The sequence below is a fragment of the Talpa europaea genome (assembly GCF_964194135.1).
Source record: "Talpa europaea genome assembly, chromosome: 10".
Classification (NCBI taxonomy): Eukaryota; Metazoa; Chordata; class Mammalia; order Eulipotyphla; family Talpidae; genus Talpa; species Talpa europaea.
Window position 1 is genome coordinate 43,505,256 of NC_140077.1, and position 23,321 is coordinate 43,528,576.

At 46.5% G+C, this 23,321-nt stretch overlaps 1 protein-coding gene and 1 pseudogene across 2 annotated transcripts in view; one reads left to right on the forward strand and one right to left on the reverse strand.

Annotated features, from left to right (window-relative positions):
- Positions 1-23,321, reverse strand: part of LOC311178709 (paladin-like) — a gene marked incomplete at both ends in the record, with an annotated part of 146,141 nt that overhangs the window by 47,340 nt on the left and 75,480 nt on the right.
- On the forward strand, positions 909-20,030 carry LOC311178100 (perforin-1-like; annotated as a pseudogene). The gene is made up of 3 exons: positions 909-926; positions 17,801-18,284; positions 19,275-20,030. The product of its transcript is annotated as a perforin-1-like (transcript).

Consider the following 23,321-nt stretch of genomic DNA (forward strand, 5'->3'; position numbering starts at 1 on the left):
TTCCAAAGAGTCATTCCTCAGATTTACTCAGAACTTTTTTCCATTCAGATTTGAACTCAGTGAGACATTCATGTTTTCACAGCCCTTTGGCTACTAGTAACCGGGCAACAACCTCCCAAGCATGACCAAGCATGGCCCTCAGAGCATTCACAAAACCCACACCAATTTTCTAAACTCTATAATCTGAGGCCACCACTCTCTCAGGGAAATCCCAAACCTGCTGTTCTTTAATAGAAATATCAGAAAATTGAGAGCTCACTGATGAGTTAGAAATCCAATTTCTCCAGACTTTGGAATACCACTTGGAAGTGTATTTACTAGGCAGCTGTATGTGAGCTGGACTCCTAAGAAAGCATTGGCCTCAAGCCACAAAACCTGGGTCTGGTCACTGCTCTGCCACTTGTTGGGTGTATCATGTTAAACAAGTGATCCTTGCTGGGTCTCCATTTTTTTCATTAGATGCAATAATTAAGAATAACAGTGTTCTGCTTGTGCCACAGCATTCTTAGGTGGAGATGAAATGATGTATGTGAAGGTACTGTAAACTGTAAATTCTATGCTATTCAAAATCAAGAAGGGTCTCCCCGATGGTGCAGCAGTTGAACGCTGGGCTGCGAAGCTGCCCACAGCCTCTGCAGCACCGGTTCATTCCTCGGCCGCCTGCAAGGGTCCCACATGGCACATAGACCTCCTCTGCAGCACTTGCCCCTCCTCTCAGCAGTGTACTTAGTCAGTCTGCCTGTTCTGCTCCCTGCTCTGGCTCTGGTGAATTCTCTCACCCTCCTGCGCTTCTGACTATACCCAGTGCTTGTATAATAAATAAATAAATAAATCTTAAAAAAAAAATCAACAAAGTGAGCCATGGAGCCCAATGGGAAGGGTGTGGCTACCATTTCTAAACAGCCACAATGGGACCATTGAAGCAGGTGAGTGAGCTGAAAATTGCATAAAGGATGAGCTACACCAGGCAGTCTGGTGAAAGTGAAAAAGGAAGCAGAGAAAGAAGAAATGAAAGGCTAACAAGTCTCAAAAAAATATACAGGAAGGACAGGAGTTAGAGCCTGATGTTTTTCTATTCCTATAAGTAGCAGCTTTCTGAAATATTCCAAAAGTAGGGTATCTTTGTAAGCCTCATTATTTTCATTGATTAAAAAAAGGCAGGAGAATCTACTTCTATTACTCATTTGCATGATATGCATATCAATAATCTAGATTCCTATTTTATTGATCAATAGAGCTTAATGTGGTGAGGTATCACAAATGACTTCCTGGTGTGATCTAAGCTGAGTCTATCTCACATGAACTTGTCACTGTCATCTACCAGGGGCTTAGATCTCTTTGTTAAAACAGGAAAAGATTTCCCCTTCATGTCATGGTGTGTGAATTAACACCAGAGTGTGGTTCTTAAATTATCAGGGTCTTCAAGAAAAACAAAGTCAATAATCCAGTCAAGAAATGGGCAGAACAGGGACGAATAACAACGAAAGAAGGCCAAAAAAAAAAAAAGTTATTAAAAGAATAAATAAATAAAATTGAAGGAAAGACAAACACAATGGCAAATACAGATGCTAACATATCAATATTAACTCTAAATGTAAATGGACTAAACTCTTCAATAAAAAGACACAGAGTTGCAGCCTGGATTAAGAAACAAAACTCAACCTTTTGCTGTCTCCATGAAACACATTTAGCTACAAAAGATAAAAATAGACTCAAAGTTAAAGGTTGGAAAACAATCCTACAAGCAAATGGACCAAAAAAGAAAGCAGGAATAGCTATACTTATATCAGATAAAACAGATTTCAAACTCAAAAAAATGAAAAGAGACCCCAACGGTCACTACATTATGATCAAGGACAACACAAAAAAGGAAAACTACAGGCCAATCTCCCTAATGAACACTGATGCAAAAATCCTCAATAAAATTTTAGCTATCAGAATCCAACAATGTATCCATAAGATAATTCACCACGACCAAGTAGGATTCATTCCAGGGACACAAGGATGGTTCAACATCCGAAAATCAATCAACGTTATCCAACACATCAACAAAAAGAAATATAAAAACCATATGATAATATCAATAGATGCTGAGAAAGCTTTTGACAAAGTGCAACACCCATTCATGATAAAAGCTCTTGAAATTCTTGGGATAAAAGGAACGTACCTCAACATCATAAAGGCCATATATGACAAGCCCATAGCCAGTATCATTCTCAATGGTGAAAAGCTGAAAGCAATTCCATTAAGATCTGGAACAAGACAAGGATATCCACTCTCACCACTGCTTTTCAATATAATACTGGAAGTCCTAGCCAGAACAATAAGACAAGAGAAAGACATACAAGGAATCCAAATAGGAAAAGAAGAAGTCAAACTATCACTATTTGCAGATGATATGATAATATACATAGAGAACCCCAAAAACTCCACAGAAAAACTAATTCAACTCATCAATCAGTTCAGCAAAGTGGCAGGATACAAAATCAACACACAAAATTCAGTAGCCTTCCTATACACAAACAATAAATCTAAGAAGAAGAAATAAAAAAAACCATCCCTTTTATTATCGAAACAAAAAAAATCAAATATTTGGGAATAAATCTAACAAAAGAGGTAAAGGACCTATACAAAGAAAAGTATAATACAATGTTAAAAGAAATAGAAGAAGACACAAAGAAATGGAAAGACATCCCCTGCTCATGGATTGGAAGAATAAACATTATTAAAATGGCCATCCTACCAAAAGCAATATACAGATTCAATGCTATTCCAATCAAAATTTCAATGTCATTCTTCAAAGAAATAGAACAATTATTGATGAAATTCATATGGAACCACAACAAACCCCGAATAGCCAAAGCTCTCCTGAAAAAAAAAGAAGGGAATGGAGGCATCACACTCCCAGACTTCAAACTATACTACAAAGCCATAATCATCAAAACTGCATGGTACTGGAACAAGAACAGACACACAGACCAAAGGAATCGAATAGAAAATCCAGAAATAAACCCACAGATTTATGGTCAACTAATCTTTGACAAAGGAGCAAAGACTATGCATTGGAGCAAAGAAAGTTTGTTCAATAAATGGTGCTGGGAAAACTGGGTCACTACATGCAAAAGAATGAATCTTGACCACTACCTCACACCATACACAAAAATCAACTCAAAATGGATTAAAGAACTAGACATAAGACCTGAAACCATAAAATACATAGAAGGAAATATAGGCAAAACACTACGTGATATTCACATCAAAGACATCTTTACAGACACATCACCCAAAGCAGTGATAGTGAAGGCAAAGATCAACAGCTGGGACTACATCAAATTAAAGAGCTTCTGCACAGCAAAAGAGACAATAACAAAAACAAAGAGAAACCCCACCAACTGGGAGAACATTTTTGCACACAACACTAATGATAAAGGACTGATGACAAAAATCTGCAAAGAGCTGGTGAGACTCAACAGCAACAAAGAAAATAATCCAGTCAAAAAATGGGCAGAAGAGCTAAAAAGAAATTTCTCTGAAGAGGAAATGCAAATGGCCAACAGGCATATGAAAAAATGTTCAACATCACTTGTAATCAGGGAAATGCCAATCAAAACTACCATGAGATACCATCTTACACCAGTGAGAATGGCACATATTTAAAAACTAGCAACAACAAATGTTGGCGAGGTTGTGGAGAAAAAGGAACTCTCCTGCACTGCTGGTGGGAGTGCAAACTGGTCCAACCACTATGGAGAGCTGTGTGGAGATTTCTTGACCTACTAAACATAGAGCTTCCATATGATCCAGCAATTCCACTCCTAGGTATTTACCCAAAAGACACAGAAACATCAATTCCAAAGGGCACCTGCACCCCTATATTTATAGCAGCACTATTTACAATAGCTAAGCTATGGAAACAACCCAAATGCCCAAAAGAGGATGACTGGATCAAGAATATGTGGTACATATACACAAGGGAATATTACTCAGCAATCAAAAAAGATAAATATATGGAGTTTGCAGCAACATGGATGGAGCTGAAAGGGGTCATGCTCAGCAAAATAAGTCAGAAATAAAAAGAAAAATACCGATGGTCTCACTCATAACAGGAATTTAGAAAACCTAAATAAGGGACCAGAAAAAAGACTAATTAATACAAAGTAAAAATCAAAATCAACAAGCAACTATAAACCAGAGACACATTATGGTGGGGGTGGTAGGGAGAGGAACAATAAGGGTCAAAATAAGGGGGTTGCAATTGTATGGGGAATATAACCAAAATGAAAATGCATGCATTGTGCAAAAATGAAAAATGATGTAAGAATTATATAAAAAAAATTAAAAAAATAAAATAAAAATTGGTTTACCAGTTTAAAAAAAAAGAAAAACACTTAAGGATACAAGCCACCAGGAGGGGATATTCAGCGGATATAATAGCATAAAGAATGAGCTACACCAAAGATTTAGATATTGGCATGACTATACATAAAAATGTAAATGACTATGTTTGAATGCTTTTAAAAAAATTTAAAGAAATAGAAAACATAGGCATGAAACAGAATGAAATAAAGAGTGCCAATGACCAGCCTCAGCAAAATGTCGTGTCAGGTGTCTCTGAAAGGATGAGATGGCCTAGGCGAAACTTTGAGGGCTTGGGGGAAGGGGATGAGGTAGTGAGGAGACACTGACACTTGATGAGGTGCAAGTATCTTCTACTGAGGGACTCAGCAGGTCTTTATTTATTCATTTTTTTGCAAGCAGTGAGATGACATCATCATGTGCATAGAAGCAAAGCAGAAACAATCAGTGCATTCTTTTCCCATAGACTTTTGGCTGCTACATGCTCTCAGCCAGAAGGCAACCTTCAAAGTTAATAGATTAAAAAAAATTAAACCTCACACTAAAACTCATTATTTCCATTTAGACAATTACCTAAGACAGCTGATAGCCTCCAGTACACCCCTATCAGCTAAAGCCTAAGCATCAAAAGACTCTTCTATTCATATGGCCTTCAGCCAGAGACCAGCTGCTTTCTGGTTATCAGCTAGCAGGGTTTTCTGCCTAGAAACTTCTTAGCACAATTAACTTCATTTAAAAACTTTCCTAAGAAACTTCTAAAAAAAGCAAAAGAAGGGGACTTACTATAATCATTGTCCTGGATTGCTTGTCAGGCATGTCTAACAAATTATCTCCCATTGTCAGATGGGCCAAATTGTTCAGTGTTTAATTGTTAGGCAGGTAATTCTCCATGCCACGTGCTTATAATATTCTATACATATAATGTATTGCCCAATGTACCTTCCGAGAAGTTTTTTCTTATATGACCAAGAACAAAAAGCAAAGGGATGCTTCTAGGTTATAGATTAATCTTCAGCCTCACGGTGTGAGGCACAAGGAGTCTTCAGCCCCACTGTGTGAGGCTCTTTGAGCTTCGGCCCCATAGTGTGAGGCCCTTCTTCTTAGCTGCTTGCCAGTGTCTTATCATGAAAGTAAAAATTATCTGAACAAAGATCTACAAGTTTGACCACACAATCTGTAGATAAGAGAAAGGGGAAACAGGTTTATTCGTGCTTTACTGTTAAGGCACTATGTGTGTGTGTGTGTGTGTGTGTTTATATATATAATTTTTTTTAATTATTGTCTTTATAACGTGACTTATTTTCTCTATAAACTTTTTTTTTAAGATTCATTTTTTGCGTAGAAGAACCGGGGTGCAGGCCAGAGGTGTCGGGGGTTGGGTGTGAGAAGATCCACCAGAGACAGAGTGGGGAACAGAACAGGCAGATTGACTGAAATACACTGCTGAGGGGAGCAGCAGGCAAGACAGGAGAGGGCTGCTGTGCCATGTGGGTTGCTCCCTGGCCGGCCAGGGATCGAACTTGTGCTGCAGAGGCTGCAGATTGCTTCATAGTGTGGCTTAGCCCTTTGCACCACCAGGGAAGTCCAGCCTGTTGATAACATTTTGTATGATGACCATCATTCTTGCTCAGAGCTTGTTTTTTTTTTTAATAAAGATTTATTTATTTATGCATACAAGAACCGGGGAACAGGCCAGAGGTGCAGGGGGTGAGAGAATTCACCAGAGACAGAGTGTGGAGCAGAACAGGCAGAAGGACCGAAGTATACTGCTGAGGATGTAACAGGGTGGTCCCCAGGAAAGGGGAAGGTTCCAGGTTCCCTGCCCCACCCAAATGGAGGGTAGAGCTGAGCAGGGAGAGAAGAAGCTGCACAGGAGACTGAGGAGGAAGGAAGCAGGATGGAGATCCAGAAGGAGCCCTGGAGGAGGCACATGGAGCCAAGAGACACATAAAGAAACTACCCTTGCCTTTTGGTCGTGGACTGGGTGACACAGATGTGGGTGAGAGACCCAAGGGGAGGTGACCATGGCAGCTTTTATCTTGATTTTGATTTTGCTCTTTTCCTTCCGGGCTTATCTGGTTGTTTCTGACCCTTTTCTGCGGGTCCCCACTGGAAGATGCTTTAGACTTGTGGCAGGCTTTGGGGCCTTGCTCTGGGCCAGTCCCATTTGGATGGAGTTTTACGCACGAGGGGACGGGTAACTTTGGGTGCTTGATTTAGAAACTATGGTATTCTTTGCCTTTCCTGTATTGTTTCCAAGTTGTATTAAAGTTCCTTCCCATTAAAGTCTCATGTGTTTTGTGTTGATGCGGCGGATGGCAGAACCTATTTAGAGCAGGCAGGTTTGCGGAGTCTGGGGTACCCCTCTCCCTGCCCTGTAACAAGGGGAACAGCAGGCGAGTCAGGAGAGGTCTGCTGCATCACCGACAGTACAGTTGTCAGTTTTTGTTTGCCAGAAATGTCTTTATTTCACCCTTGTTTTTGAATCGCACTTTTAGCTGGCAGACACTTTGACGTTATTGCTGGTTGACACCTCTCAGCACCTTGAAGTTATTTCATTGTCTCTGGCTTCCATTATTGTTATTGTTTAATGGTCATTTCTCTGTAGAGAATTTGAAGTTTATTTAGTGGTGGTACGGGGAGGAATTATTGTTAAGATCTTTTCCTTTCTGAAATTTTACTACCAGTTTGTACATAGATATGCGTTTCTATTAATTCTTCCTGTTTGGGATTTGTTATTCCTGAATGGAAGGTTCACATCTTTTCTCATTCTGGAAAACATCTTGGTCATCATCCCTTCACTTATTCCAGCTCCACCATTCTCTCTAATTTTGCCTTTTTGAATGCCAGTTAGAAATCTATTCTTTTTCGGGCCTCCAGGTGGCGCAGCGGTTGAGCGCTGGGTTGCAAAGCTGCCTGTAGCCTCTGCAGTGCTGGTTCGATCCCCTGCTGCTGAGCGAGGGTCCCACATGGCCGCAGACCTCTCCTGCCACCCACTGCTCCCCTCAGCAGTGCACTTCGGTCCTTCTGCCTGCTCTGCTCCTTGCTCTGGCTCTGGTGAATTCTCTCACCCTCCCGCGCTTCTGACTGTACCCAGTGCTTGTAAAGATAAATGAATAAATCTTAAAAAAAAAAAAAAAGAAATCTACTCTTATTCTTATTTTCTACTTTTTGTCTCTTCAGACTGTATTCTCTTTGGGTTTAGTGTGTGTGTGTGTGTGTGTATTTATATATATATATTTATATATAATATATATTTATTTATATATATATTTATATATACACACACATATACAGTGTGTATATAGTGTGTATACATATATATAGTGTGTGTATGTTTGTGTATATATACATATATATGTATAGATGAGTATATATACATATATACATACACACACACACACACACATATATATATATGTATATGAGTCAATCAACCCATGGAAACTTTACCTGCCCAGATTACAGGAAAAATAAGGAATGAGACCCTGGGTCTCACCCACAGCTCTCCCAGGCGGGGTCCCACTACAGCTCAAACACCAGTGGCTGCAAATGCTGGTCAAGGCTGGGAAGAGGCTGGGAACCAGCACCGACTCTGGTTCTCTTCAAAAAGGGGAGCAGGAGACCCCGTGTCTGGGTCTCGGAACCTGGGCTGGGCCGGGATGTAGGTGTTGGCAGGAAGTGGACAAGGAGGTCTGAACAACATGACTTGTCTCCCCACTGCTCAGGAAGGAGGGAATGGTCACATGTACTAACGCCCACTGAGGGCCAGGCTCTGTTCTGAGAGCTTCATGTAGTAACTCTGTTAGGGGGAAAGGATGTCCTGAGCTAATTCTATACAGGCTTTGTGGACTCCACCCCCACTCCAGACCACAGCCATCAGGACATTGGGAAAGACAAATCCCATCACCACCAAAGGGAAAGTTGCTGGAATCTGAGGGTGGAGTTAACAACTCCACTAATATTCATAGCCTATGGGTCTAACTATTTTTGTCCCCATTTCTACATAAGGAAACTGGGACAGATGCAGGGGACCAGTCTCAGCAAACTGTCGTGTTGTTGTAGAGCAACCCCAATACAAAACGGGGTGCCTGACTGTGGGTCCTCACCCGCGCGCTTAAAAGGACTTATCAATGCTCTACTGCAGGCACACGCTAAAGGTTAATAAAGGTTTATTTACAAGGGAAGGGGAAATGAGGAAATGTACAGCTCAGGGAGAAAAGTGGGAGACAAAGTTTTAAATGAGTCCTACCCGATCCGCTGATCAGGAATCTCAAAATGGCACTCTGAGAGCTGGCTGCAAGCCAGGAGCGGTGAAGCCAGGAGGCGAGTGATCACGAGCCCCCCCAAGGCCCACGTGTTTGGTTTTTATATCCAACCTGGCTGCCCAACTCCACCCTCAGGTCCCAGCCACCTTCCCTTTGGTAGTGATGGGATTTGTCTTTCCAATGTCTTGATGGCTTTAGTCTGGAGTGGGGGTGGGGTCCACAAAGCCTGTATGGGATTAACTCAGGACATCATATCCCCCTAACAGTGTCAGGGTTTCCCATAAGGAGGAGCCAGCATGGACGAATCTGAGGGATTAGGGAGGGGGAGTGAGGAGAGGCACACTTGGTCAGGGTGCAGACATCCTGCTGAGGGTCTCAGCAGCCCTTTATTTATACATTACAAGGTACATAAGCATATGTATTAGAGCAGTAAGATAACAATCATCACATCTTCCTCTAGAATCACCAGGGGTTCATTTGCCCTTCAACAGAGGTCCTAACATTTTTTGAAGGCACAGTTGCTTGAACAAAAGTGTTCTTAGAATAGTCATTTATTTTAAACAATTATTGTATCACTAGCAAAAACTTATGTGACTGAAACTAACATTTCTATGTTTATTATGGTGAAGGATTAACTAAGGGCTAGGGGAAATAAAGGACAAGAAGTTACCAGGGGGCAGAGAGACTAAGGGATTTTTTTCTAACTAACCTATAAAGTTTAGACTAACATATAACCACATGATAAGCAAAAAACAGAAGACTTTTATATAGAAATCATCATCTAATACTATATTGTTTTAATAAGATGTTGATTCAATATTAAGGACACAGGGCCTGGAGGGCATCAATGCCAGACAAGCCACACTGACTCTTCCCTAGCCCCAGGCTCACAATTAAGGGAGGAATTTTCCTAATCTAACAGAAGAGGTTTTCTACCTAATACTCCTATACTTAGTCAGTCTAGTTTCTGTATCTGGCTTTAAGATCAAGGGAAAATTTCTTTTTCTGTGAGATTGCTGATTGCTGTTTTAAGGAACTACAAATATCTCAGAGGCAGGGCCGGAGATGATTATTGAAAGGTTCGGCGCGGTAAAGGAAAGGAGAGCCAGGCTAAATTTCTCAAAGGGAGGGAAAATTTATTGCACCCTGGGCAGACCTCACGGACCCAAGGTGGGGGTCCGTGGAGCCATGCATGTTGTCAGGGGGAGGCAGGCTTTTATAGGGTGAGTGTTATAGGACAGGGAGAGGGGCAGCCCAAACCCCGCAAACCTGCCTATTCTAAATGGGTTCTGCCATCCGCCGCATCAACACAAAACCCATGAGACTTTAATGGGAAGGAACTTTAATAAAACTAGGAAACAATACAGGTAAGGCAAAGAGTCTAGTTTCTAAATGAAGCACCCAAAGTTACCCGTCCCCTCGTGGGTAAAACTCCATCCATATGGGAATGGCCCAGAGCAAGGCCCCAAAGTCTGCCACAAGTCTAAAGCATCTTCCAGTGGGGACCCACAGAAAAGGGTCACAAACAACCGGACAAGCCCGGAAGGAAAAGAGCAAAATCAACATCAAGATAAAAGCTGCCATTGTCACCTCCCCACGGGTCTCACCCACATCTGTGTCACCCAGTCCACCACCAAAAAGACAAGCGCAGTTTCTTTACGTGTCTCTAGGCTCCATGCGCCTCCTCCAGGTCTCCTTCTGGCTCCATCCTGCTTCCTTCATTCCTCAGTCTCTTCTTCAGCTTCTCCTCTTCCTGCTCAGCTCCACCCTCCCTTGGGTGGGGCAGGGAACCTCCCCCTTTCCTGGGGACCACCCTGTTACAACACCACAGCGCCCTGGCTCAAGAGCAGGGAGATCACCCCCACGGGCCTCTTCTTCCATCCCAGAGCTGAATCTTGAAGTCCTCGGTCCCGTGTGCTCCTCTAGCCTAAACCTCATCTATTCGCCCCATCCCACACCCCAACACTTCTGCTTGGCAGATGAGCCTCTGGCCCTCTCAGTTTGCTTCCCGAGGGCTGTCAGCAGGGCCGGATGAGGTGAAGACAGGATGGGCGGTGCTGTGAGTGGGGAGAGCTAAGAGAACCCATAACGCCACTGGGGGAGGTGCAGGAAGCAGAAGTGAGGTGCCCTAGGCCTGGTGATGAGCTCTGTGGTGAGCCTGCTTGGGGAGCTGACACCACCATTTCAGAAGCCTCCCATGAGAAGCGAGGATGCCTCTTAGGAGTAGCTCAATTCAAGACTCCAGGTAGGAAGGCAGGAGGGGTTTGGGGTGACTGGGAGCCACTGGGTAGGGACAGAGGAGCATGGGCGTGAAACCACTCCTTTGAGGGAAGAGCCTGATGGGGCAGGAAGTGCTGCTTCATGTAAGAAAGAGACTTGGATTTCAGACTGCTTTGGTGCTAACTCATTGGGCAGCCTTGAGCCCATTCTGTGCCTCAGTTTCCTCATATACCAAGCAAAGAGGGTAGAGTACACAGTCTCTTAGGCCCTTCAGATGCTGATTGAGTCACTAAGAAAGCTGAAAACAACTGCCTTGGAGATAATATTGTAACAGGGTGGTCCCCAGGAAAGGGGGAGTTTCCCTGCCCCACCCAAGGGAGGGTGGAGCTGAGCAGGAAGAGGAGAAGCTGCAGAAGAGACTGAGGAAGGAAGCAGGATGGAGCCAGGAGACCTGGAGGAGGCGCATGGAGCCTAGAGACACGTGAAGAAACTGCTTGTCTTTTGGTCGTGGACTGGGTGACACAGATGTGGGTGAGACCCGTGGGGAGGTGACCATGGCAGCTTTTATCTTGATGTTGATTTTGCTCTTTTCCTTCCGGGCTTGTCTGGTTGTTTGTGACCCTTTTCTGTGGGTCCCCACTGGAAGATGCTTTAGACTTGTGACAGGCTTTGGGGACTTGTTCTGGACCGGTGCCATATGGATGGAGTTTTACCCACGAGGGGACGGGTAACTTTGGGTGCTTCATTTAGAAACTAGATTCTTTGCCTTTCCTGTATTGTTTCCTAGTTTTATTAAAGTTCCTTCCCATTAAAGTCTCATATGTTTTGTGTTGATGCGGCGGATGGCAGAACCCATTTAGAATAGGCAGGTTTGTGGGGTTTGGGCTGCCCCTCTCCCTGTCCTATAACAATATGATGAGGGTCAGTATGGAGACCAAGTTCCTTGGATTAATGTTATAAACTGTGCTGGCTTCCCAAGGGGGATGATTCCAGGGCCTTTGAAAGCCTCCTCCTCTGCTATTTACCTCTGTGGGGCTGCCATATTGCCTGGAATTCCATCATTCAAGACCCTGCTTTGAATTGAAGGCCCAGAGGCTCCAGGTAGAGTGCAGGGGGAGTTCACACCCTCTATAAACCCAGGGGCTAAGGAGGCAGCTGCCTCTGCCAGGTGCCAGAGAGGAAAGGACTCCAAGGAACTCAGTTTGGATAAGGGTAGAGAGAGGAGATTACAGATTATAAACACACCCAGCTGAGGCTCCAGAGCCACCTCAAACTGGGGAAGAAACTTCCAGGTAATTGTCCAATTGTTGCAGAAATAAATTCTAGCCTTTTACCCAGGCAGGGGAAGAAGAAGTGGTACTTCAGGAATGGTGACGGGAAAGCTTTATTACTCAAGCATGAGGTCTCAGACCTGGGTAGTCCCATAAAGTCTGAGCACTGCTCTAGAGACAAAGAGTTTCTTTTATACACAACCACTTTACATTGATAAAGATGGTTAGTTAGTATATAAATTCTTGACAATGGGAAGGGGGAAGGATACAGATCTGCCAGGATGGCCTGGGGGATCAATCAGCCTAGCAGGCTGACAGACCTTGTTTAGATATGCTTATTAAGGAAGCAAACTTTCATTTACTTTACATTTCCAGGCCTATGACTCTTTAACAGGGAAAGATTTCTTTTTCTCAGCAGTTCCCTTTCATTTCCCCCCTTTGATGCCTTTGTGAGTTATTATCTCATAAGGCATCATCCTCCAAGGTGTCCAGCTCACTATCAACTGGCCAGTAGGGGGTGTGGAGCACATTGATACACTCCCTGAGTACAGGCCAGGAAGTGGCACAGATCAAGGTACAGTTGGGTGATACCTTTGGAGGGAACATACCTGGGTCAAGTATGACTCCCTCATACTGGGAAGGACCTTGCTCTACGCAAATCCCACAATCTGAAGCTGCATTAGAGCAGTTGAGAGCCAATGGTGCCCAGGGTGTAGGAGACCAGATCACTCCCTTGTTCTTTGTGACCCTTCTGTCAGGCTGAGTACAAACCCTGACTTCATCGCAGTTACTCAGGGTTTGGGAGACGAGTCCTCACATACAGAAGAGAGGGTGAGGGGCAGGTGTAGGAGGATACTGGCAAGTAGGCCCATTTTAGCAAACATTCGAAAACAATCATGTCTACACACGATATCGGGTAACCCAAGGCAAGTTGTGCCTCCCAACCCCAGGGGTCAGGCCAAGACAGTCACTACAGGAACAGCAAAAATAACAAGAGGTCACACGTGTCGAAGGTCCTCAAGCTTCTGCCATGCATAGACCAACCAGCTTCCCGAGTGTGGCCGGAGCAGGGCTTGATGTCTAAGGCTGCCTTGATGGGTTGATCCATTTGTAGCCTCAAGAGGAGGTGACTCTCCGGATCAGGGGTGCTGTCCATCTGTTAGGGGGAAAAGAATGTCCTAAAGCTAATTCCATACAGGCCCTTTTAAGCGCGCGGGTGAAGACCCACAGCCAGGCAACCCGTTTTATATTGGGGCTGACCTGTAACACATCCGCTGGCTGAAGTGTCCTTTTTCTGGTCTGTAGGCATTACTTTGGAGTAATGCCCCCAAGGGGGTGGAACTGTTATAGAGCAGCCCTGATAGCCTTTTCCCCCTAACAGAACCTGAGACTTTACAAAGGAGAAAAAAAGGGGGGGGATGGGCAAGGGTCTGCAAAGGGGAGAGGAAGAGGTTGGCACAGAGACAGGTGGGTGCCAGCTTGCTCTGCTGTTTAGCTCCCTTCTCCTTGGACCTCCTTAGAGGTCATTCCCCCCTTTGATGCTCTTGTGAGTTATTTTTCTCACAAGGAGCATCGCCTATATCAGACAAGGGGGGAATTGCAAGAAATACGGGAAAGACAAACTTGTTAATGCTTATCTGGGAGACTAGACATCTGTTAACTGCGTCATAATCCTCACTTTCTGGTATGACCTTCCATTTCTGAGGGAGATAGGGTCGTCATATTGTTATAGGGCAGTCCCGATAAAAAACGGGGTGCCTGACTGTGGGTCCTCACCCGCGTGCTTAAAAGGACTTATCAATACTCTACTGCAGGCACACGTGAAAGGTTAATAAAAGGTTTATTTACAAGGGAAAGGGAAATGAGGAAATGTACAGCTCAGGGAGAAAAATGGGAGACAAAGTTTTAAATGAGTCCTACCCGATCCACCAATCTGGAATCCCAAATGGCACTCTGAGAGCTGGCTGCAAGCCAGGAGCTGTGAAGCCAGGAGGTGAGTGACAGCGAGCCCCCCCAAGGCCAACATGTTCAGTTTTTATATCCAACCTGGCTGCTTAACTCCACCCTCAGGTCCCAGCCACCTTCCCTTTAGTGGTGATGGGATTTGTCTTTCCCAATATCTTGATGGCTTTAGTCTGGAGTGGGGATGGAGTCCACGAAGCCTGTATGGGATTAGCTCAGGACATCATTTTCCCCTAACAATATCATCTGGCTACTTCCTGCTGAATGGGGTCGTCGTGTGGGGTTTATTCTGGAAGACCTGTCCTTGCTGGTGCCAGTTCCCCACATGATGTTAATGATGTGATGGAGGACAGGAATAGAAAAAAAAAACTGAAAAAGGAAGCACCACAAGACCAAAAACCTGGCTCACACAAGGAGGTGGGGGTAGAAGAGATTAACATAACCATCACAATTGTGGAAACAAAGATCCTTAGGTGCCAACGCCTAGATTACAAAGCATAACATCCAAGCAAGTATCAGGAGGAGCGTCCAGTGGTAAAGATATGGAGATTGAACCCATTGTAGAATCTCCTGTCCCTTTCAAATTCTACATGGTTATCCAAAATCAGCAATTAACTCTAAGGCTCCCAAGGAGTGAGCCCCTCCCAAAGCCAAGAAGACTTGTATCAGTGCAGTCTCTGCACTGGCTCAGGGCAGCACTCCCACTGCCCACCTGTGACTATGCAGGTGCCTCTTTTCACCAACTCTCCCCCCCCCCCCCACAGGGCAGCAGCCTCCTGCCTGCCTGTGACCTGTACCAGGCCAGGACTTCTCTTTGTTGCAGAAATAAATTCTAGCCTTTTACCCAGGCAGGGGAAGAACAAGCGGTACTTTAGGAATGGTGACGTCAGGAAAGCTTTATTACTCATGCATGAGGTCCCAGACCTGGGTAGTCCCATAAGGTCTGAGCACTGCTCTAGAGACAAAGAGTTTCTTTTATACACAACCACTTTACATTGATAAAGTTGGTTAGTTAGCATACAAATCCTTGACACTGGGAAGGGGGAAGGATACAGATCTGCCAGGATGGCCTGGGAGATCAGTCAGCCTAGCAGGCTGACAGACCTTGTTTAGATATGCTTATTAAGGAAGCAAACTTTCATTTACTTTACATTTCCAGGCCTATGACTCTTTAACAGGGAAAGATTTCTTTTTCTCAGCAGTTCCCTTTCACAGTTGTAGGCAACAGATAGCTCACAGTTACTGCCTGGAACCCAGTGTGCAGGGACTAACCAACAGGAGACTAGAGCACTAATAGGAGACCTGGAGAGCAAATTTAAAGGCCTCTCCCATGCACAATCTTAGGGTATAGGCATATGGGAGCTTCTATTCTAGAATTCAGACTGATTTTCTTCCATGAGGCTCAGAGAGGGGTCTCCAAAGGGGAAATGGAGAGAATAAGAATGAATCACAACCTCACCTCTTTCCAAGTTATGTCAAGAACCTAAGATGCATATAGGGTGGGGATGAAAAAAGTAAGAGAGATGAGGTTAAGGGGCCTCCCTGTTGGTGCAAGGGGTTAAGTCTCAGTTCAATGAAGCTGTCTACAGCTACTGTGGCATGAGTTCGATCCCCAGCCAGGGAGCGACACACATGGCACAGCAGACCACTCCTGACTCGCCCGCTACTCCCCTTGTTAGGGGGAAAAGGATGTCCTAAAGCTAATTCCATACAGGCTTTGTGGACTCCACCCCCACTCCAGACCAAAGCCAAAAGACACTGGGAACTACAAATCCCATCACCACCAAAGGGAAGGTGGCTGGAACCTGAGGGAGGGGTTAAGCAGCCAGGTTTGGTATAAAACCAGACATGTGGACTTTGGGGGATTCCCCATTTTGGCTCCCCGCCAGCTCGCAGCACGCAGCCAGCTCTGAGAGTGCCTTGGGTTCCCAGGTCGGCGGATCGGGTAGGAGACATTAAAGACTTTATTTCCCTATTTTCTCCCTGTGTTGTACATTTCCTCAATTCCTTTTCCCTTGTAAATAAACCTTTTATTATTAACCTTTTGTGTGTGCCTGCAGTGGAGTATTAATTGGTCCCTTTTTAAGCGTGCGGGTGAGGACCCACAGCCAGGCAACCCGTTTTATATTGGGGCTGCTCCATAACAGCCTCAGTGGTGTATTTCAGTCAGTATGCCTGTTCTACTCCCCACTCTGTCTCTGGTGAATCTTCTCACACCCTGCACCTCTGGCCAGTACCCAGCTCTTGTGTGCATAAATAAATAAATCTGAGAGAGAGAGAGAGATGAGGGTAGGAGAAGTGAGTGTTCTGGGGTCAACAAAATAACATTTTCCGGAACCCATAGTTCTCTAGATAATTACCAGATCCCTCCCCAAAATCTACTACAGCTACTGTCTGCCTCTGTTAGGGGGAAAAGGATGTCCCAAAGCAAATTCCATATAGGCTTTGTGGACTCCACCCCCACCCCAGGTCAAAGCCAAAGACACTGGGAACTCCAAATCCCATCACCACCAAAGGGAAGGTGGCTGGGACCTGAGGGTGGGGTTAAGCAGCCAGGTGGATACAAAAGGCAGACACGTGGGCTTTGGGGTCCCCCATTTTGGCTCTCCACCAGCTCGCAGTGTCCGGCCAGCTCTGAGAGTGACTTTGGGTTTCCAGGTCGTCGGATCGGGTAGGACGCATTAAAGACTTTATTTCCCTATTTTCTCCCTGAGTTGTACATTTTCCTTATTTCCTTTTCTCTTGTAAATAAACCTTTTATTAACCCTTTTGTGTGTGTCTGTAGTAGAGTATTCATAAGTCCCTTTAAAGTGCGCGGGTGAGGACCCACAGCCAGGAACCCGTGTAATATCGGGGTTACTCTATAACAGCTTGGCGCCCCACGTTGGGCACCAAATCTGTTATAGGACAGGGAGAAGGGCAGCCCAAACCCCGCAAACCTGCCTATTCTAAATGGGTTCTGCCATCCGCTGCATCAACACAAAACACATGAGACTAATGGGAAGAATCTTTAATAAAACTAGGAAACAATACAGGTAAGGCAAAGAGTCTAGTTTCTAAATGAAGCACCCAAAGTTACCTGTCCCCTCGTGGGTAAAACTCCATCCATATGGGATCGGCCCAGAACAAGGCCCCAAAGCCTGCCACAAGTCTAAAGCATCTTCCAGTAGGGACCCACAGCAAAGGGTCACAAACAACCGGACAAGCCCGGAAGGAAAAGAGCAAAATCAACATCAAGATAAAAGCTGCCATTGTCACCTCCCCACAGGTCTCACCCACATCTGTGTCACCCAGTCCACAACCAAAAGACAAGCGCAGTTTCTTTACGTGTCTCTGTTCCATGCGCCTCCTCCAGGTCTCCTGGCTCCATCCTGCTTCCTTCCTTAGTCTCTTCTCCAGCTTCTCCTCTTCCTGCTCAGCTCCACCCTCCCTTGGGTGGGGCAGGGAACCTCCCCCTTTCCTGGGGACCACCCTGTTACACCTCCTCCTCTGCACACAGAGCACCCTCTCAGCAGCAGCAACTGTGATGCAAAGGACAAAGTCATCAATTTGATCTCCACGATGCTTAAATGTATGAACTCAGGTCATCCTTTTGGCCGTGTGTCCTTGGACAAGTCACTTCTCTGTGGGTAAAATGTGGGGTGCAGCCTAGGTATACAAGGGTCATTCCAGTTCTGGCATTCAGTGAAATAAAAGAGATCGCATTCCCTCTGGTTTCCACAGGTCACAGCTGGGGGAGGAGTCAGATGTCCTCTGCACCTCTGTCCACAGCCTCCTGAAGCGCTGCACCTCCTGTCTCTGCAGCTCTATGGCCACCTGTGTGCTTCTACAGGGGATCCTCCACCTTCTGCTGCCCACCCTCACCCCACCTCCTGCCAAACTTTCACACACACTGAAAGCAATGAACACAAGACGTTCGTGCCCAGCTCACGGCTGGCAGGGGAGGGAGTGGACGTGACCAGTCTCTGGCGCTCAGGCTCCTTCCCAGTGGACACAACCCACTACCTGTGGCCAGACGGCACCTGCACCCTCTGCAAGAACGTCCTGCAGGACAACACCCTCCAGCGCCTGCCCGTGGCCCTCGTGCACTGGCGTGCCCAGTCCTCTGTCTGCCAGCGCAAGGTCGTCAGAGCCAAGATCACCTCTGTCGAGGATGTGGCCCGGGATGCCGCTAGCAAAATCCACAATGACTGGAATGGAGCTGGATGTGACTCCCAAGCCCAGCATCAACGCATACATGACCATGGCCGGTTAGCACTCAGATGCAGCTAAATTTGCAGCAGACAAAACCCATCAGGATGAGTCCATCGTCAGCAAGGATAAGGTGGAGTGTCGATTTTACAGGTGAGCTTGGGAGTGGGGGTGGAGGAGGAATGAAAAAAAGGTGGGATATTTAGGGTGATCTAAAAGCCCAGGAATGGCAGGTTGGGAATGCAGAGACTGCCTCCACCAGGAGGAAACTGCAATCCTGGTTGCCACATCAGTGCTACAGTGCCCTATGGCCTCACCTCCTGTAGTCCAGATCTGGAAGCGCCCAGGCAGAGAACAAGTAGAGGGAAGCCAGCAGGCTGTGCCTGAGAACATGATGCTGTTGAGGACTTACCAATAACCCCTACTTCTATAAGCATTGGCAGTACTGTGGGGCCTTACTGGATGGGGCAGAGACAGGAGAGCTGGTTGAATCCCTCCCATCACTAACCTCATTCGTCCATTCATCCACTATTTTAAGTCTGACTTATCAGGCTCTGTGCTGGGCATTAGGACTCTAGTGCTGGGCAATTGCAATCACCCCCAACCCTCAGGACCCAGATCCCAACCCAGGAAATGTATGGACTCCATAGTCACCCACTCTGATTTCTTATACCTGGATGCCACCTTTTCCCCATGTGAGACCAGGGCACCTATTTGGCCAGAGCTGTCAGGGGTCCACGCATGCAGGGCCCAATTGAGTGGCAGACAAATAGGCCGCAGCAACAGAACTAGCTTCCAAAACTAGAAGATACCATCAGTATAGTATCTTCACTTTTTATAATTAGAAAATAAAAAGGAAAGAAAAAACTTTATTTTGAAAAGAAAAATGCAAACTTCTACGCCTAGTCATGATCACTGAAGGAAAACAGACAAAATGGTTTCTCTGCAGGCTCAGTGATTCAGTTGTTCAGGCTTTGGAGCCAGACCACCTGGGCTCAAGTCCTAGTTCCTGGGCTCAAGCCACTTCCCGGTGACCTGCTGTTTGGGATCCATGCCAGGCCTGAGCAGTTCTCACAGTGGATAGGCTCATTGAAGGACACCCCAGGCTTTGTGGACTACACCTTGGGGCCTCTGCATATGCTGCTGAAGAGACAGGACCCGCACTGAGAGGCCCTGAGGCAGGCCGTGAACAAGTATGTGTTGCTCAGGGCTCGCTGGAGGGACTGCAGCCGGCCCTGTCCTAAGGGGCAGCAGAAAAACCCCCAAGACCCGTGCCAGTGCCTGTGCCATGGCATGGAACTCACCAGTCATGGCTGCTGTACTCGAAAGAGGGGCCTGGCACACTTGGAGGTTTAGAACTTCCAAGCGACAGGTCTGTGGGGAGACTGGGCCACTTCCACAGACGCCTATGTGAAGGCCTTCATCGGTGACCTGGAGCTGAGGACAAGCACAGTGTGGAACAACAACAACCCCACATGGCAAACAACGCTGGACTTTCAGGATGTGGTCCTGTCCACGGGGAGGCCCCTGAGGGTGCAGGTCTGGGATGAAGACAATGGCTAGGACGATGACTTTTTGGCACATGTGACACAGAACCAAAATCTGGGTCACACGAGGTGAACTGCAACCTAAACCATGGTCACCTGAAATTCTCTTACCAAGCCAAGTGCCTGCACCACCTGACAGGGGATTCCTGCATGGACTATGCCCCCCATGGGCGTCTGGGGAGCCTCCAGGGAACAGGAGTGGGGCAGTGTGGTGAGAACAGCAGGCCTGAGGGGATAAGAATGTCTGGCCTAACAAGGTTCTCACAGACAGTGCCCATTAGTCCAGTGGAAAACAGTCTTCTTTTTTCTTTTCTTTTTTTTTTTTTTTCCATTCAAGTGGCTAAACTTACAGGTCTGCCCTGAATCTCCTTGTCCAAACTGGCTTAGCTCCACCAAATTCTTGGGCCCTGGAAATGAGCCCGGCTGGGCCACACCCTACATTCACAGCTGCACAGACACAGCAGCCATTCCCACCCAGCTTCTTGCTGTCATTCAAGGCCTTTCTGCAACCCTTTCTAGTGTGGTGAATGCCTTTTCATATTATGAAGGCCTTTTCTAGTGTGGTGAATGCCTTTTCACCTTCAAGCCCAGCAGTTCTGTTTGCTCTGTCTTCTATGCCCACCAAATTTTGCCTCTCAAGTGAATCATAAGTGCCTTGAACTGTCTCATACACATAACCTGACACATAAAATGATGTGATGGTAGCAGCTCTCTTGCACCAGGTACGGCCTGGGGCTTACACCCTCTGCTGTGTCACTTATTTATTAGCCACGTGACTTGGGTGAATAATCTGAGCTCTCCCACCTTCAGTTCCTTATTTATTATCCCTGGCCAATAAAACGCTACATCAGTGGCAAGTGTTAAAATAATAATATACAACAATAAGCCAAGACTTAGTCCGAGACACCGCTACCCACTCTTTTTTTTTTTTAATTTTTTTTTAATAGAGGCATGTTTTATTTATTTATTTGTTTGTTTGTTTGCTTGGTTTGTTTATACAAGCACTGGGTACAGTCAGAAGCGCGGGAGGGTGAGAGAATTCACCAGAGCCAGAGCGGGGAGCAGAGCAGGCAGAAGGACCGAAGTACACTGCTGAGGGGAGCAGCGGGCGGCAGGAGAGGTCTGCGCGCCATGTGGGACCCTCCTCCGGTGGCCGGGGAGCAGCCGGGGATCAAACCAGCGCCGCAGAGGCCACGGACAGCTTCGCAATCCAGCGCTCAACCGCTGCGCCACCGGGGAGGCCCTCTACCCACTCTTGATGTACAAACTGAAGTGGCTTTTATGAGTTAACTCTTTTAAACCTTGCAATATCCCCAAAGGAGATTCTAGCATCACCAATGAAGAAAACAAAGACCAGAGGCATTAAGGAATCTGCCCAGGTAACAGCACATGGAAGAGGCAGCCAGTCTCACTTGAGCCTGCTGTGACTCTCCACACACTTCACCAGACACACAGACAGTGGTGAATCTTGACAAAGATTAAACACCGGAAGGCTGTGAAAGGCAAATGAAGAGTGACCTGCTTGGGTTTGTAAAACAGAACAGCAGCCAGGGAGCCAGCAGCCTTTCTTGTTCTAACAATTAAGTGTTCCCTTCTCTCCCTGCATTACTGATGTCCTAAAAAGGGGGTTCGGTTCCAGAGAATATTATCAAAACTTGCTGCGTTTCTTAGAAAATGGGAGGTTGGGAGTTAGCTGACTTCCTGGAATTTGTCTAAAGGTCCTGGGAAATTTCAAAAGTAGTCTGCTCCCTCAGCTTGCAGCCCCTCCCCACCCCATGCTGAGGTGCTTATTTGGGTTCTGAATGGATTTGCAAGACTTTCACAGCAAGTCACTTCCTCAGCCAAATTTCTAAGGAAACTCAGCTCCTGCTCCTGGCCCATGGGCTCCAGACTTGCCCCGACACTCAAGACTCAGGTCTGGAGCCACAACTCCCAGGACCACTTTGGATTTCATGCCCAGGAACCAGGCTCCTGGTGGGACCCGGGGTAGGGGGTGGGGGCCCAACCCCACTGAAGAGAGGGAGGGCCCAGAATTGTTTGCTCCAGGGAGCTGGGTCTCTGTGCAGTCACAAAGCCAGGGACAGTGGCAAGGAAGTGGTGAGTTCCCTAGAACGGGAGGAATCCAGGCAGAAGGTAGACACTCCTGCAAGGATGTTCCAGAGAAGTCTTTACACCGGCAGGAATGGATAGGCCTCTGAGTTCCCACCAACTTGCTGATTGTCGTTCTAAAGAGGAAGACCTGAGGGTCCTTCCATGGACATCCTGGGACGAGGGCCACAAAGAAATGGCCTGGGGTCAGGAGTAGAAAAGCTTTTCTCATCAGAACTGCTGCCAGAGCCCAAGAGCTGTGTCATAGGGCATGAGCATGGGTCTGTGGAAGGACCACTGAGAGGCTGGCAGGGATGGGCGCTCAGAGGACTGTGAAGGGTCCTTCCAGCCTGAAGGCTCTAACATGCCATGAATCCCAGCCCTTTGCTGACTTCTCTCTGCTGCTATGACAGCCATCACAGAAATGTTCCAGAAGGGAGAGACTGCCACTGGCTGGGTAGGTCCTAAAATCATGGCATAGAACAGCACCAAGTTCTTCAGACAGCAGTTGTGCAAAGTGAGGCATGCCTGCATATGCAGATGCCTTCCTGTACAGTAAATCCACGTCTGCAAGGCACCAACTCAATGGCCAACTCTGTTGACGGCCTCCACATGGGTGACATGGTCTTGGCTCGCAACATTCTCCTGCATCAGCCAGAAAAATGTTATCATAAACATACAAAACAGGAAGAGCTTTGATGAGAACAGAGGTCCCCCGAGGTATGCAGTGAAAGACCTGCACAAAGTGATTGGCAACCTGCCTACTGTCCCTCCACATTCACCGGTGGGCCCAGGAGTGGCATCCATAAGAATGTGGATCCAGCAGATGCCCAAGGACACGCAGGTGGGAGGGGGCGTGGGGGGCACTCACCTCCACAGGTTTATAGTTGGCCCAGCTGTGCTTGGCGTTCTGATGGAGGTAGTAGGAGTTGCGTTTGGCACACTGCTAGGCCTGGAAGTCCTCATAAGACCCTGGACATCCCTCACTGTTGCAGATCTGGTACTGGAACATGGGCCCTGGGCACAGGCGGCCTCCATAGGCTGGGCTGTGGCAGGCACAGAGAGGCCAGTCACCTTGCTGGCAGGGAAGGCTGGCAGGATCAGGCTCCTGCATTGCCATCAGGATGGTCAAGCCTTTTAGAGCAGCCTAAAGAGGGGCTCCACTAACCTATAAACTAGAGTGACCATTGTGGGGACTGCTGAGATGAGGCTTCCTGACCCCTCTTGACCCAACATATATACCACCTCTTCATGTGTGTGTGTGTGTCTCTGTCTGTCTATTGGGGGGAAATAAAAAGGAGTAGGAGATGGGGGAGAGAAGAGTAGAAAGGGAAGGGGAAGCAGATTGAGAGGGGGTAGTGGGGTGGGAGGGAAGGCAGGGACGACAACCTTCTTTAAGTGGACTGCTAGAAAAATCA